Source organism: Orcinus orca, chromosome 5, assembly GCF_937001465.1.
Source record: "Orcinus orca chromosome 5, mOrcOrc1.1, whole genome shotgun sequence".
Lineage (NCBI taxonomy): Eukaryota > Metazoa > Chordata > Mammalia > Artiodactyla > Delphinidae > Orcinus > Orcinus orca.
The window spans coordinates 76,315,578-76,331,767 of NC_064563.1; the positions used below are offsets into that span (position 1 = coordinate 76,315,578).

At 42.8% G+C, this 16,190-nt stretch overlaps 1 protein-coding gene and 1 pseudogene across 2 annotated transcripts in view; both read right to left on the reverse strand.

Annotated features, from left to right (window-relative positions):
• The window catches only part of APOD (apolipoprotein D), an 86,961-nt gene that overhangs the window by 26,709 nt on the left and 44,062 nt on the right, over positions 1 to 16,190 (reverse strand). The window lies entirely within an intron of this gene.
• LOC117196200 (ubiquitin-conjugating enzyme E2 L3-like) overlaps positions 843 to 16,190 on the reverse strand; it is a 59,390-nt pseudogene continuing 44,042 nt past the window's right edge.

Consider the following 16,190-nt stretch of genomic DNA (forward strand, 5'->3'; position numbering starts at 1 on the left):
CAAACTATTTTCCTGATGAACTGTAGTAACCCACCACGAAGACAGAAGAGATGGAGTCAAACTCCAAGTACATTTTGTCCTCACAGAGTTTGTTTTAACACCAGAAGAATTTCTTCTGTGTGTTTTTCTCATGGTCTTACCCCTATGAACTTGTTCAGCACTCAGTCTAGTGGACACTTGGTGAATATGAAAGTCTCCAGCACAAAATAAGTGGCTGAGAATGGGAACATTCCAGGATTCCATGGGTTAGTTTATTTGCAGGACCCAAATGGTCTGGTTGGTTCTTCCACCAAATTGAAGAACTGATTATCTGAGGAGGGTTTTTCATAGATATATTAATTATATATCTATGTGATTGTGTGTGGCCGAGAGCTGAGGTCCTTGGACTCCAGGAGAAAGGCAGACTCTTTATGATAAGTCTCTAGTGGTCAGATCAGAACCAGCCTCGCGAAGTTAGTGAGAGCCCTGAGCTGATCTGGAGAGCGTAGAACGAAGTGCCTGGCTGATTTTGGACAAGCGTTCTTTGTGGGAAAAAGAGGTCACTCTCTCATCTAGTGCAAACCAAACTTGGGACACAGACACGTACATACAGCGTTCCTGCAATTCTCCCCGTCCAAGAGGACTGCTCCTTTCCCTTCCACATGCTTCTCAGGCAGCCAGTTTCCCTTTGCTGACTCTCCCTCTGTCTCCAGCCTTCACACCCTTCCCAAGACTGCCCTTGATGCTCATTTCACCCACTTTTGCCTGGATACAAATGATGGGAGATGGCAGTGAGCTTGTCCTCAGTCCAAGCCTTCACTCCTCAGGAGGGCCCTGGGCCTTGCTTGGCTGAAGCACTGGGGATAAAATAAGGAAGAAGTCTGAGAGAAGAGGAGAAGCAGAGGAAGACCAGGACTGTGACCTGGGGACAGAAGGGAGTTTTCCTCTTATTGACTCACCTCTACCAAGAATTAGGGCAGGAGGAAACATAAAATTTAGCTCTCCAAAGTCTAGAATGATCTTAATCTTACATATCCACTTTACTGAGGACATCTCTAGTGATTTGTTTGGAGATATTTGGGTGAAGAAACTTTGATACTTTTTTATTGTCAATGGGTTTTAACCTGCTACGAAAATAGGGATGAATCATAAAACTTGGTCCTCAAATATGCCCCGGTTATAATTTTTTTAAAAATAAATTTATTTTATTTTTGGCTGCGTTGGGTCTTTGTTGCTGCGCGCGGACTTCTCATTGCAATGGCTTCTCTTCTTGCAGAACAGAGGCTCTAGGTGTGTGGGCTTCAGTAGTTGTGGCACGTGGGCTCAGTAGTTGTGGTACATGGGCTTAGTTGCTCTGTGGCATGTGGGATCTTCCTGGACCAGGGCTCGAACCCACGTCCCCTGCATTGGCAGGCAGATTCTTAACCACTGCGCCACCAGGGAAGCCCATGCCCTGGTTTTAATTTAAAGCCAAGTATTCAGTTCAGTTTTCTTTTCTGTTTTTTATTTTTATTATACTGCTTATTAGATCCATGACACAGTGGTAACCACATTTTTCATGTCCACTGACACCATTTATTGACATCTTTTCTTTTCTTTTTCTTAGAACATCTTAAAATTTTAATCCTATCTTTACAGGTTACCTAGACCACTTTTGATTATGAAAATTGTAGAAAATTAGTAACTGCCACAAGCGGATGCTGGGCGGTGGCCCATGTCAATCTTCCACAGAGTCCTGCTTCTTGGGATATCTGAATGCACTGCTCAGGGTCTCTGCTCACACGCTGGAATCAGTTGTGGCAGATTTTAGTCCATAGGTTGCTTTTCCCCATATTTCTTTGTAAACTCTTCAACGTTCTTAGAGAATTTTTTACTGTCCTTGTGCTGGGGGGTTCATCTGGTTGGTTTTGGTTGCTGGCTTCCAGTTTTCAGCACTAATGACCAGCAGACAGACCTGCCCTTTTCATCCATGTTCCGGGTGATAGATCTTCGATTTACATGTGATCTTTGGTAGCTTGAATGGGTAGTCTGCTGGAAAGCTGATTTCGATTCCGAAGGCCCCCTTATCAATATGGAGGGCTGTCAGGAACCATAAGCCCTTGCTAGGTCAACAAAGTAGCTTCATCAACCTAGATGTAAAGGAATTTTTTCATCTCACATTTGAGGATGTCTTCAAGCCCCTTCATCAGCCTCCTGCTGGCTGCCATCTTCAATCTGGTGCTGCTGGCACCTTGACATCTTTTCTTTAATATTTAGGTCTGTAATTCTGCAGATACCACACATAATAAGTGGAAAGTTATCTCATTTTCTTTATTTCATTTTTGTGGACAAATAGAAAGTCTTTTAGTTTATATCAGGTATAAAGATCAAAGAAAGTCTAATTCAAGTTGAAAACCAACAACATTTGGCTGATCATAAACTTTCCCAGGGTGCTACATCTAGAAGAAATTCAGTACCTAGTACAAGTACCATATTGTTGCTATATCACAGGTATCTCACATATCAATGATATTGTCGCTTAGAAGCAGCATCTACACTTTAAGTTGCTCATGCTGAGATGTAAGATGTTGCCGGCAATATTTATTTTGAAAACATACAAACAATAGTTCTCTTTTTCATTGCTCCAGTTACCCTTAGTTATAGTACTTAAAAGTACTTTTGTACTGTTTTGTGTGTGTGATTATAGAAGTAATTCATGTTCAAAAAAAGTGGAAAACACAGGAAAGCACAAAGAAGAAAAGCATATGAAAGCCAGTAATTCCACCAGCCAGAGAGAACCATGGTTACCATTTGCTATTTCTGATATATAGGGATAGGGTTGTAGAAGAGTTATAGAGAGGAGGCACGTATCTTTTGAAACAAAAATGAGATCATATGAGGGGCAGGGAGACAAAAGGTGAAAGAGATGTTCCAATTGCATCAGAGTTCATGTGAGACCTTCCGACAGAGACCTGCCAACAGAGAAGTGGAATATTTGAGCTAAACCTTGAGCCCTCCCGGGACTAAGTTCTAGGAGCCTGCCTAAGGGTATAGCCTGGTTGTAATTGAATGACTCTGGCCCTGGGGTATCCATGGCCTGTCAGGTTTCACAGCAGGTCAAGGCCACTTCTAGGATTTACTCTGCTTTGTAGCTTCCCACCTGGACCTGGAGAAGACTGTGAATAAAATGTTTCTAATTCACTTTTCCTCTCCCCTCTCATCCCCCTTAGCCAGGATTCTTGGCTTTTAGTAGCCAAGCTTCTCTATAACTGATATATTATTTATGATATTTGCTCCACTGTCACCACAACGATTTTATATTTTGCTCTCTTGAGATATGTTGTAAGAGAAGGAAATATGGTTTTGCCTTTGTTTCACGTCATGCCCATTTATGCTAAATGTATAAAATGGCTCCTCATGCATTTCCCACACCTGTACCAAAGGAAAATTTTCATTCAGTTGTGTCTTCTAGTGACTCCACACAAGTCCTTTTGACTTTGGGCCAGAACCATTCAATATTCGTTCCACAAAGTTTTCTCAAGCACCCACATGGGCCAGGTACCATTCCATGTATTGGGGATACAGCAATGAACGAAACCTGCAAAAATCCCATCCCTCACAGAGTGTTAATTCTGGTGAGACCAGATGGCCAAATGCCTCTTGCTGCCATGCCAGCTCATTCAATCATTCATTTGTTCAAGCATTCATTCATTCAAGCAGTCCTTCAACAAACAGTGAGTGCCTACTATAGTGGCTTTGTAATGTGTTAACTTGGCTAGGTTACATTACACTTTCCTTTCCTTCATGTTTTTGGAATAGGGTGGGCCACCAGAGGGATTCTCATGTGAGATTTGGAGGGTGGAAGTGAAGCAGCAGTCATTTCGTAGCTCACACATATGGTCCTGTATCTGCTGGCCCACCTCCTTTGCATGAAGCAGGGACCAGGCCCATATCTGCCCTCACCTCCCCTAGGTCCTCCCTCAGCTTCCCTGACCCCTGGGCAGCTGTGGGCATTTACACCCACGATGACAGGTGCCTTTGTTTGACCCGTCAGCTCTGTTAGCTCCTATGTACTCTGCTCCACTCTCCTAAGACTCAATCCTGACAAAGCTGGCATTGCTTACCCTCCACTCTACTTCACCCTGCATTTCACTTTTAATTAGCTAAGGAAATTTATTTAAATTTGTTAAGCTTATATAAAATTAATTAGCTAAGTGATATATCACTTATTATGTACATTCTACTTTATTTATCCATTCAACAAAAGTTCTAACAAGATTCTCCTACATGGCAGGCACTCTGCTAGGTGCTGGGGGTACATTGGAGAGCAGAACAGATGTGGTCTCTGCCCTCATGGAGCTTACAGCCCAGCAGGGGAGGACAGACCAAAAATTCAAGTAAACAAACAAAACTTGATTTTAAAAACGAGTGGGGCTGTATAAATAGAGAAAGGTGAGCCAGGGTGGACAGGAGGGTAGGACCTATTCCAGATAAGATAGATGGGGAAGGCCTTTGTATCCAGATGCATTTTTAAATATTAGAAAGTCAAAAGGATATGGACCCATCAAGAAAGCAGTTTTTGTTAGAAGTGTTCATCCATTTGAAAAATACTCCACAGTGGTTAAATTTCTTAAGAAGAAATATGAATAGAGATGGAAAGCTAGCAGTTTGAGAGACCCAGGTTCAGGAGGAAAGAGACAGTCATACAAGTTCACTGGGAGAACAGGGGATGGTGAGTCATCTTTTTCTTTCCTTTTGATCTGATGTTGAAAGGGGGAAGTATATGGAAAGGAAGTCCTTCATTCTAACAGAGACGATTTACTAAGAATGAGTTACTGAGAGTGAGTCCAGGCCGTACCATCAGAAACCTCTCCATTAAGATAGTAGTCAAGGGAAGGGATGGGACACAAGGTAGACCCTGAGAGAATGTGCAGCACATGCTCGCGACAGACAACTGGGGTGTGTGTGTGTGTGTGTGTGTGTGTGTGTGTGTGTGTGTGTTGTGATATGATGCACTTTTTCCTTCACAGAAAATCTTCTACATTAGTCCATTCTGAGGAAACAAATGAGGTGATGGCTCTGCATTTTCTTTGACGCTGCCCAGGAACCCAGGATGAAGCCACTCAGACTGGCTGTGAACACTAGGTATGACCTGAGCTGGAAATGCTCCCCAGTTAGAGTCAGTTCCCTGGTCAGGGGTTCCCAGTGATCCTGGAATAAGTCACATCTGTCACCAGAGGGTAAGGGTCATGACTTTAATCCTTTTGTGTTCCCTCAGCATGCTGAGCAATGTGCTATGCCCCCAGCAGGAGAATCGGTACTTATGCCTTTATACAAAAGCTTCCCACCTGAGCCAAGTCAACTTTTAAAGCTTTTAGGGACTTCCCTGGTGGCACAGTGGTTAAGAATCCGCCTGCCAACGCAGGGGACACGGGTTCGAGCCCTGGTCCGGGAAGATCCCACATGCCGCGGAGCAGCTAAGCCCATGCGCTACAACTATTGAGCCTGCGCTCTAGAGCCCATAAGCCAAACTACTGAGCCTGCGTGCCACAACTACTGAAGCCAGCGTGCCCAGAGCCCGTGCTCCACAACAAGAGGAGCCACCGCAATGACAAGCCTGCGCACCGCAACGAAGAATAGCCCCCGCTCGCCGCAACTAGAGAAAGCCCCCGCACAGCAACAAAGACCCAACACAGCCAAAAATAAATAAATAAATAAATTTTAGGGAAATAAAAAAGCTTTTAAAGGTTTGGGCCTGAAGTGTGGACTCAAGACACAGAGACCCCAGCAGGGAACTAGTGGTCTTCTAATGTTTCTCATGATGTTTCCAGGTCAAGTTACTGGTTTTGGATCCAGAGGAATGATGCTCCTCATGTTTGGAATTCTACAGAGGAGAGGAAGAACTCAAACAAAAAGCTAGGAGAGGAGCCAATGTGATGAGGAAGAGATTAAAGCCCCTTTCTTCTCAAATGAGGACATTGCTTTCAAAACAAGGATGAACACTGTGTTGGGAAATTTCAAGTTCTCCTTACTGTTTTGCTCTCAGGGCAATTTTAGTAAATAAAGCCCACTGTTATTCATTGGATTTTCCAGATTGGCTTTAAGCTCCTTTAGCTTGGTGGTGGCAGGCTGATAGGTTATAAAGAAAACACAGCAAGAGAAATCCAGGTTAAAATATTTATTTAAGTTAGCCTCTGCATATCTTTCCATATACTCTATTATTTCTGAACTCACTTTACCTATATGTCCTCAAAATACCCATGAATATCCACTCCTTCCTAGATGGCATTACATTTCATTTTAGATTTTAAAAAAGAAAAAAAGTGCCTTTTCCTGGAACCTGACATTTTCTTCATGGGTCAGAATACCCAGAGTTTCTGTGGTTCATCAACACCAGGGAGACTAAGCACCAAACATTTCGCAGATTTCTGTTATAAAGGTTCTTACAAACATGGACCTGTGCAAAGGCTCAGTTGTCACCTCTAAAGACAATGGTGTTCCTCAGCCTTACTGTCTGGCCCTGATTAGCACATATGACATAAATAGTATAGCCTCTGGACGCAAGAGGGAAGACATATGGGAACATATGTTTACGTATGACTGATTCACTTTGTTATAAAACAGAAACTAACACACCATTGTAAAGCAATTATACCCCAATAAAGATGTTAAAAAAAAAAAATTCACTCACCCTGGCTATTAGTGGCCTTTACCTGACATAAAACAAATGACCTGTCACTGATCAAGTGAACAAAAGAAATCATAAAAATTCAAGCAAAAGGGGAAAAAATATATGCACACACGTAAAGTTTTAACCTAAGGTCACCCAGCCTAAAGCTCTCAGCCAGAAAATGTGTCGCCATCTTTCCTCCCACAAGGCATTACTGGGCGGAAAACACATAAGCATCATCAGCTGAGTCTGCCCTGGGATAGCCGTCTCACACTTCTGATAGAGGAACAACAGCCTGAGACCCCATCTCCAGCACCAGGCATGCCTGTGACCCGGCTTCCATCTTGCACTCAGAGGCCAAGGCCTGGATTCATCACCCCTCACTGCAGCAGGAGCTCGAGGAGGTTCTGCTCAAAATTCAATATTTATTGCTTGAAGCACTTTTAAAGTCCTTTGCTATCCAAAGCCTTTCCCTTGAGCCTTGGAGAGGATTACAAAGTAATGCTTTCTTCCTTCAGCTTATTTCTTAGGAAATTGCCTTCAGACCTGCCAAAGTCACAAAGAGATGCAGGATTTCATTGGTGTCTTCATACATGGAACATTTGGTCATCCCTCATGATTTTTTCCACTCCTATTTCCTGAAGAGAAAACAGAAGCTCTGGGAAAGAGGGGCTACCTGCCTCTGGTCTCTTGGCTGCCCTGGTAGGAAGAGTCCAAGTGACGGTTCCAGGAATGAGGCTGGGACTGTGGGCAGATCCATACCTGTTGCTTCACCTTCTCATTTCACAGTGTGTGGCCTGCTGTCAGGTGAGGGCCACACTCCTTCTGTCCAGGTGCTTTGCCTTCACCTTGTTTTGTTACCACATTTTCCCTTATTTTCTGCCTTTCTTCCATCCATATATCATAAATCCATTCACTATCCATCCATCCACCCATCCTTTTACCCATTCTTCCCAAACTGATGACTTCCTATGTGCCAGGCTTTGTGCTAGACGCTGACTCTGAAGAGGAGTGAGAATGATTCCTGCCCCCAATCTTGTGGGAGAGGCATATGTAAATATGTTATACATATTTAGCATATGTACATAACTCTAATATGGTGCAGAGGTTGAGGTGTGCATAAGACCAAGGGACTGCCTGCATGCAAAGGAGAAGCATCACCTCCAGCTGTCACCTCCTGAGGTGGACTTTCTGTCAAAATGGCCCCTCTGATCCCACCTCCTGGTGTTCACGCCCTTGTGTGATCCCCTCCCATTGAATGTGGGTAGAACTTATGACTTGCTTGATTCTACCATAAGACAAAAGTGACAGGATGTGGGTGACTATGTGTATGTAATTACATTATTCTGTTACATAAAATTGTAGTGCCCATCTTGCTGGAGTTTCTGTCTCCCTCGCTATAGCTTTGAGGAAGCAAGTGACCACGTTGGGGAATCCCACGTGCCAAGAAACTGCAGAAGGGCTTTAGGAGCTAAGAACAGCCTCTGGCCAACAGCCAACAAGAAACTGAAGCTCTGTGTCACGTAGCCGCAGGAACTGGGCTCTGCCAACAACCTGAGGGAACTTTGGAAGTGGACCTTTCCTCAGCAGAGCCTCAGGTGAGACTCAGCCCCAGCTGGCACCCTTTTCTTTTTTCAAATTTAAGTATAGTTGATTTACAATGTTGTGTTAATTTCTGCCGTACAGCCAAGTGACTCAGTTATACCAGCTGACACCCTGATTACAGTTTTAAAAGACCCTAAACAGCAGATCCAGATAAGCTTTGCTGGGATTCCTGACGCACAGCAACTGTGAGATAAAACACGTGTGTTGTTTTAAACCCCTAAGTTTGTGGTAATTTGTTATGCAACACTAGAAAACTATCATACCTCCTGAGGAGCAGCTATCAGAAATGTAAAGTTCTGGGAAGGGGCTGACAGCTGGGGGAATGTCTCCAGCTCCCATGTTCATCCATTCAGCAAATATTTATCGAGCATTTATGATGCACGATGCACTGGTTTAGATACATTAGTAAACGGAAGAAAATCCCTGGGACTTCCCTGGTGGCGCAGTGGTTGGGAATCCGCCTGCCAAAGCAGGGGACATGGGTTCGAGCCCTGGTTGGGGAAGATCCCACATGCCGCGGAGTAACTAAGCCCATGAGCCGCAACTACTCAGCCTGTGCTCTAGAACCCGCGAGCCACAACTACTGAGCCCATGTGCCACAACTGCTGAAGCCCGTGTGCCTGGAGCTGGTGCTCTGCAACGAGAGAGGCCACTGCAGTGAGAAGCCCGCACACCATGACGAGGAGTGGCCCCCGCCCTCCGCCACTAGAGAAGGCCCACGTGCACCAACAAAGACCCAATGCAGCCAGAAATAAATAAATAAATAAATAAATAAATAAATTTAAAAGAAAAAAAGAAAGAAAATCCCTACTCTCACGAAGCTTATATTCTAGTCAAGGAATAAAAACATTAAATTAATAAATAAATTGTATATAACATGTTATTAGGTGATGAGTACAATAGAAAGGATAGAGGGGCTGGGGATGCCAGGGGGTGGGTTGAAGTTTTTCATAGGGTCACTGCGGTAGGCCTCACTGAAAGGGCAAAAGTTGGAAAGAGGTGAGGAAATATTACACAAGAAACTCCAGGCATCCTCCACATGTACAACTTCAAGCACGGATTCAAGGTCTAATCCTGCCCTGGGGGTTCATGCAGGTCGTAACTGCCCTTTTCAACCTCCTTTCTCACCGCTACTCCTCCGTGCCCAGGTCCACCTGCATCCTCACCTCCCAACCCTCTGCCATTCCCCAAACCCACCTACCAAGAATCCTCACTCCTCATTCTGTTCCCACAACAAAATGCTTCTCCTTCCTGGTCACCTCAGTGGTCACCTCCCCCGAAGCCTCCCCCGGTGCTCCCACCTCACCCTCAGAACAAAGTGCGCCCCTCCTCCACGTTCCCTCCAGCTTTGCTTGTGACTTATTGTGAGCTTTCTACTTTCCACACTTGTTACAGCTGGTGGCCTTTGTCTCTTGGAGAGACTGTGGAATGCAGGGACCTGGACTTGTTATCACTGAGTTTCCAGGCTCGGGCATATTACAGGTGGGATTTGTTGAAAAAAAAAATTAGTTGGAAATCAGTCCTCTGTGGGTTTTTTTCTCTCTCTTTCCGTCTACCTCTCGCCCGACTCCCTCACTATCTGTCTTTCTCTGCACACCTCTTTCTGCATTTCTAGGTGTCTTTTTCTGTTTCTCAGCCTGTCTTGGTTTCTCTCTCACACACATGTAGACACATGCACGTGGACACTCGCACAATCATTATGCAGAAGTTTCTTTTGAGCATCTTGTTTTCCCACAGCACCAGGGGGACAGGTGGGAAGGAAATGAGAGTGGGATGGGGTAGGATTGGGGTGGAGGAAGAACCTTAACTTCAAGGAAAAACCTGAAGTATACAACGGGCCACTCTTAAATATAGGTTAAAACAACCACATTACTACCCACACATCCACCTAGGGAGGAAACTCATTCCTCTTATCTTCACATCACCCAGGGTTTCTCAACAGTGGCACCATTGATTTTTTGGATCAGATAATTCTAATATGGAGCATGTCCTGTGGCTTGTAGGATGTTTAGCAGCATCTCTGGCCTCTAACCGCCAGTAGCAGCCCCCAGTCATGACAATCAAAAATACCTCAAGATGTTGCCAGCTGTCCTTCGGGGGCAACCCCTTCCCCCTTCCTCCATTGAGAACTGCTGACTTTACTCATGTGCAATCTCTGATGTCACTCATGTGCAATCTCTCAGGCAGCCTCCTAAGCCTATCATTTCTACAAGGTGCAATAGAACAGCAACCTGAGCCTGTTCTCATCCTTCCCTAAGCCCTGGGTCTGGCCCTCTGGGATCCAGCACTGACCCTGTGGGGGCCTCTGGTAGCTTACAGGGCACCTTTGTGCTGCCCCTTTTGGGAAGAGCCATCTCCAAGTCAGGACACTCAGCTTGGATTTCAGTCCCCATTCACAAGTTCTACTGGCTCTTTATGTGCAGTGCACCAACTGCACAACTGTATACTGTGGCCCTGTACAAACATTACCCTTCTGCTACTAAACACTGGAGTGGCTCCCAATGAGTTATTCTTCTGAAACCAGGACAGCCCTTTTCTTCTTGAATGTATCCATAGCTGAGGTGATGTGCATCAATGGGGGTGAGGTGTAGAGATGCACATTTTTTGCTTTTTAAAGCATCAGATTTTCCTTGCTAAATGTAGTACCTCGAGTAGTAAAATGTGGCCACCTGTGCAGGAGATGCGATCAGACTAGAAGGAGAAGGAGACTATACTGTGGGTAGAACTCAGAGAATATCCAGGATGAAAATACAGTCTACAGATGACCAGAGAAAACGATGACCCACACTTGCACAACAGTTTCTGAGATGATGTGTTACAGGATTCCAGGGACTCTCAAAGGGAAATCTGACTACCCTTTTGACCTTACAAGAATCTACCCCTAGAGGGTTTATGTAGCTTGATCCTGACGCTGCTTAACTTGTGCAGTCAGCCTGCAGTGGTCTAAGCACTGGCATTTTAGTATAATACCTAAAACGTTGTTTATAATTGTTAAAGTACGTAGAGGAGGTTTATATCATTTTTTATTTGGCTTGTTACTGAGAGAGTATTTGGACAGAGTACTATTCGTTTTCCAAATTCTACTTTTGAGCCTACTTCTTCCACAGCATAGGCCTGACCTGCCTCACAGAATTGCACACATGTTCAAGACAGAGCCTTGGACTCTAAAACAGATAATTCATGTAGCCACATCTGTCTTTCCCAGAGAGGAGAAAGACGGAATAATGATGACTTTCCAATGTTATTAGCAAGGAGCAAACATCTTGAGAAAGGAATGGTTTCCCTTCTTGAGTACAGAGCCCCAAATATGATGTCTAAAAAGTCTGGCTGTTGCATTACTTGTTGCAATTAAAAAGAAAACAAACACTGTAGGAGCAAAAGCCCTACTGATGGAGGCTTCCTCCTGAAATTCAGGCACCTGCTTGTTCATGATACCACTCACCATGTAAGTCAATGACTGGGGGAAAGAATTAGTTTGCCTCTGATTACATCTGATTGCCATCAGTGATGACAATAAACAAGGCAGAAGGACCAAATGATACTTGTGGGAAGCTCAGAAAAGGGCCTGGGAAACACTTTCAACTGAGGATACACAAGAGAAGAAAATCAACTGGGAGTCACATAGATAACAGGCACACTGACTTAATTCAGTCATCAGAACAGTACAAAGTAAAATAACAAAGCAATATCACTTTTTACCTATTAGACTGGCAGATGTTAGAAAGCTGAATAATGCCAAACGTTGCGGAGCTGTGGGTTAGAGGAAACCTGAGCTGCTGGTGGGAGGGGGCACGTGCAGCTATTCTGGAGAGAGTCAGGATTCAGTCAAATCATATTCTGGCCAAAAGCCTAGAAGAAAACGTAGGCCAACATCTTCATGAGCCTTGGTTAGACAAATTTTTTTAGAACACAAAACATATGGGCCATAAAAGAGAAATTACCAACTGGACTTCATCAATTTTTAAAAATTTACTCTTCAAAAGACATTGTCAAGCAGGACTGGGGGAAACAGAGACTCCACTCCTGGAGGGCACACACAAAGTAGTGTGCACAGTGCAACCCAGGGGAAGGAGCACTGACCCCAGGGGAGACTGAACCAGACCTACCTGCTAGTGTTGGAGGATCTCCTGCAGAGGCGGGGGGTGGCCGTGGCTCACTGTGGGGACAAGGACACTGGCAGCAGAAGTTCTGGGAAGTACTCCTTGGTGCGAGCCCTCCCAGAGTCTGCCATTAGCCCCACCAAAGAGTCCAGGTAGGCCCCAGTGTTGGCTTGCCTCAGGCCAAACAAACAACAGGGAGGGAACCCAGTCCCACCCATCAGCAGTCAAGTGGATTAAAGTTTTACTGAGCTCTGCCCACCAGAGCAACAGTCAGCTCTACCCACCACCAGTCCCTCCCATCAGGAAACTTACACAAGCCTCTTAGACAGCCTCACCCACCAGAGGGCAGACAGCAGAAGCAAGAAGAACTACAGTTCTGCAGCCTGTGGAACAAAAACCACGTTCACAGAAAGACAGACAAGATGAAAAGGCAGAGGGCTATGTACCAGATGAAGGAACAAGATAAAACTCCAGAAAAACAACTAAATGAAGTGGAGATAGGAAACCTTCCAGAAAAAGAATTCAGAATAATGATAGTGAAGATGATCCAGGACCTCGGAAAAAGAATGGAGGCAAAGATCGAGAAGATGCAAGAAATGTTTAACAAAGACATAGTAGAATTAAAGAACAAACAGAGATGAACAATACAAAAACTGAAATTAAACTACACTAGAAGGAATCAGTAGCAGAATAACTGAGGCAGAAGTACAGATAAGTGACCTGGAAGACAGAATGGTGGAATTCACTGCTGAACAGAATAAAGAAAAAAGAATGAGAAGAAATGAAGAGAGCCTAAGAGACCTCTGGGACAACATTAAATACAACAATATTTGCATTATAGGGGTCCCAGAAGGAGAAGAGAGAGAGAAAGGACCAGAGAAAATATTTGCAGAGATTATAGTTGAAAACTTCCCTAACGTGGGAAAGGAAATAGCCACCCAAGTCTAAGAAATGCAGCGAGTCCCATACAGCATAAACCCAAGGAGAAACACACCAAAACACATAGTAATCAAATTGGCAAAAATTAAAGACAAAGAAAAATTATTGAAAGCAGCAAGGGAAAAATGACAAATAACATACAAGGGAACTCCCATAAGGTTAACAGCTGATTTCTCAGCAGAAACTCTACAAGCCAGAAGGGAGTGGCATGATATACTTAAAGTGATGAAAGGGAAGAACCTACAACCAAGATGACTCTACCCGGCAAGGATCTCATTCAGATTCAATGGAGAAATCAGAAGCTTTACAGACAAGCAAAAGCTAAAAGAATTCAGCACCACCAAACCAGCTCTGCAAAAAATGCTAAAGGAACTTCTCTAAGTGGGAAACACAAGAGAAGAAAAGGACCTACAAAAACAAACCAAAACAATTAAGAAAATGGTCATAGGAACATACATATCCATAATTACCTTAAATGTGAATGGATTAAATGCTCCAACCAAAAGACACAGGCTCACTGAATGGATACAAAAAACAAGACCCGTATATATGCTGTCTACAAGAGACCCACTTCAGACCTAGGGACACATACAGACTGAAAGTGAGGGGATGGAAAAAGATATTCCATGCAAATGGAAATCAAAAGAAAGCTGGAGTAGCAATACTCATATCAGATAAAATAGACTTTAAAGTAAAGAATGTTACAAGAGACAAGGAAGGACACTACATAATGAACAAGGGATCAATCCAAGAAGAAGATATAACAATTATAAATATGTATGCACCCAACATAGGAGCACCTCAATACATAAGGCAACTGCTAACATCTATAAAAGAGGAAATCGATAGTAACACAATAATAGTGGGGGACTTTAACACCTCACTTAAACCAATGGACAGATCATCCAAAATGAAAATAGATAAGGAAACAGAAGCTTTAAATGACACAATCGACCAGATAGATTTAATTGATATTTATAGGACATTGCATCCAAAAACAGCAGATTACACTTTCTTCTCAAGTGCACATGGAACATTCTCCAGGATAGATTACATCTTGGGTCACAAATCAAGCCTCAGTAAATTTAAGAAAACTGAAATCATATCAAGCATCTTTTTTGACCACAAGGCTATGAGATTAGAAATGAACTACAGGGGAAAAAAATGTAAAAAACACAAACACATGGAGGCTAAAAACTACGTTACTAAATAATCAAGAGATCACTTAAGAAATCAAAGAGGAAATCAGAAAATACCTAGCGACAAATGACAATGAAAACACAACAATCCAAAATCTATGGGATGCAGCAAAAGCAGTTCTAAGAGGGAAGTTTATAGTTATACAAGCCTACCTCAAGAAACAAGAAAAATCTCAAATAAACACTCTAACCTTACACCAAAAGGAACTAGAGAAAGAAGAACAAACAAAACCCAAAGTTAGCAGAAGGAAAGAAATCATAAAGATCAGAGCAGAAATAAATGAAATAGAAAAAAGAAAACAATAGCAAAGATCAATAAAACTAAAAGCTGGTTCTTTGAGAAGATAAACAAAATTGATAAACCATTAGCCAGACTCATCAAGAAAAAGAGGGAGAGGACTCATATCAATAAAATTAGAAATGAAAAAGGAGAAGTTACGACACCGCAGAAATACAAAGCATCCTAAGAGACTACTACCAGCAACTCTATGCCAATAAAATGGACAACCTGGAAGAAATGGACAAATTCTTCGAAAGGTATAACCTTCCAAGACTGAACCAGGAAGAAATAGAAAATATGAACAGACCAATCACAAGTAATGAAATTGAAACTGTGATTAAAAATCTTCCAACAAACAAAAGTCCAGGACCACATGGCTTCACAGGTGAATTCTATCAAACATTTTGAGAGGAGCTAACACCCATCCTTCTCAAACTCTTCCAAAAAATTGCAGAGCAAGGAACACTCCCAAACTCATTCTATGAGGCCATCATCACCCTGATACCAAAACCAGACAAAGATACTACAGAAAAAGAAAATTACAGACCAATATCACTGATGAATATAGATGCAAAAATCCTCAACAAAATACTAGCAAACAGAATCCAACAACACATTAAAAGGATCATACACCATGATCAAGTGGGATTTATCCCAGGGAGGCAAAGATTCTTCAATATACACAAATCAATCAATGTGATACACCATATTAACAAATTGAAGAATAAAAACCATATGATCGTCTCAATAGATGCAGAAAAAGCTTTTGACAAAATTCAACACCCATTTATGATAAAAACTCTCCAGAAAGTGGGCATAGAGGGAACCTATCTCAACATAAGAAAGGCCATATACAACAAACCCACAGCAAACATCATTCTCAATGGTGAAAAACTGAAAGCATTTCCTCTAAGATCAGGAACAAGACAAGGATATCCACTCTCACCGCTATTATTCAACATAGTTTTGGAAGTCCTAGCCTCGGCAATCAGAGAAGAAAAAGAAATAAAAGGAATACAAGTTGGAAAAGAAGAAGTAAAACTGTCACTGTTTGCAGATGACATGATACTATACATAGAGAATCCTAAAGATGCCACCAGAAAACTACTAGAGCTAATCAATGAATTTGGTAAAGTTGCAGGATACAAAATTAATACACAGAAATCTCTTGCATTCCTATACACTAATGATGAAAAATCTGAAAGAGAAATTAAGGAAACATTCCCATTTACCATTGCAACAAAAAGAAATACCTAGGAATAAACCTTCCTAGGGAGACAAAAGACCTGTATGCAGAAAACTATAAGACACTGATGAAAGAAATTAAAGATGATACAAACAGATGGAGAGATATACCATATTCTTGGATTGGAAGAATCAATATTGTGAAAATGACTATACTACCCAAAGCAATCTACAGATTCAATGCAATCCCTATC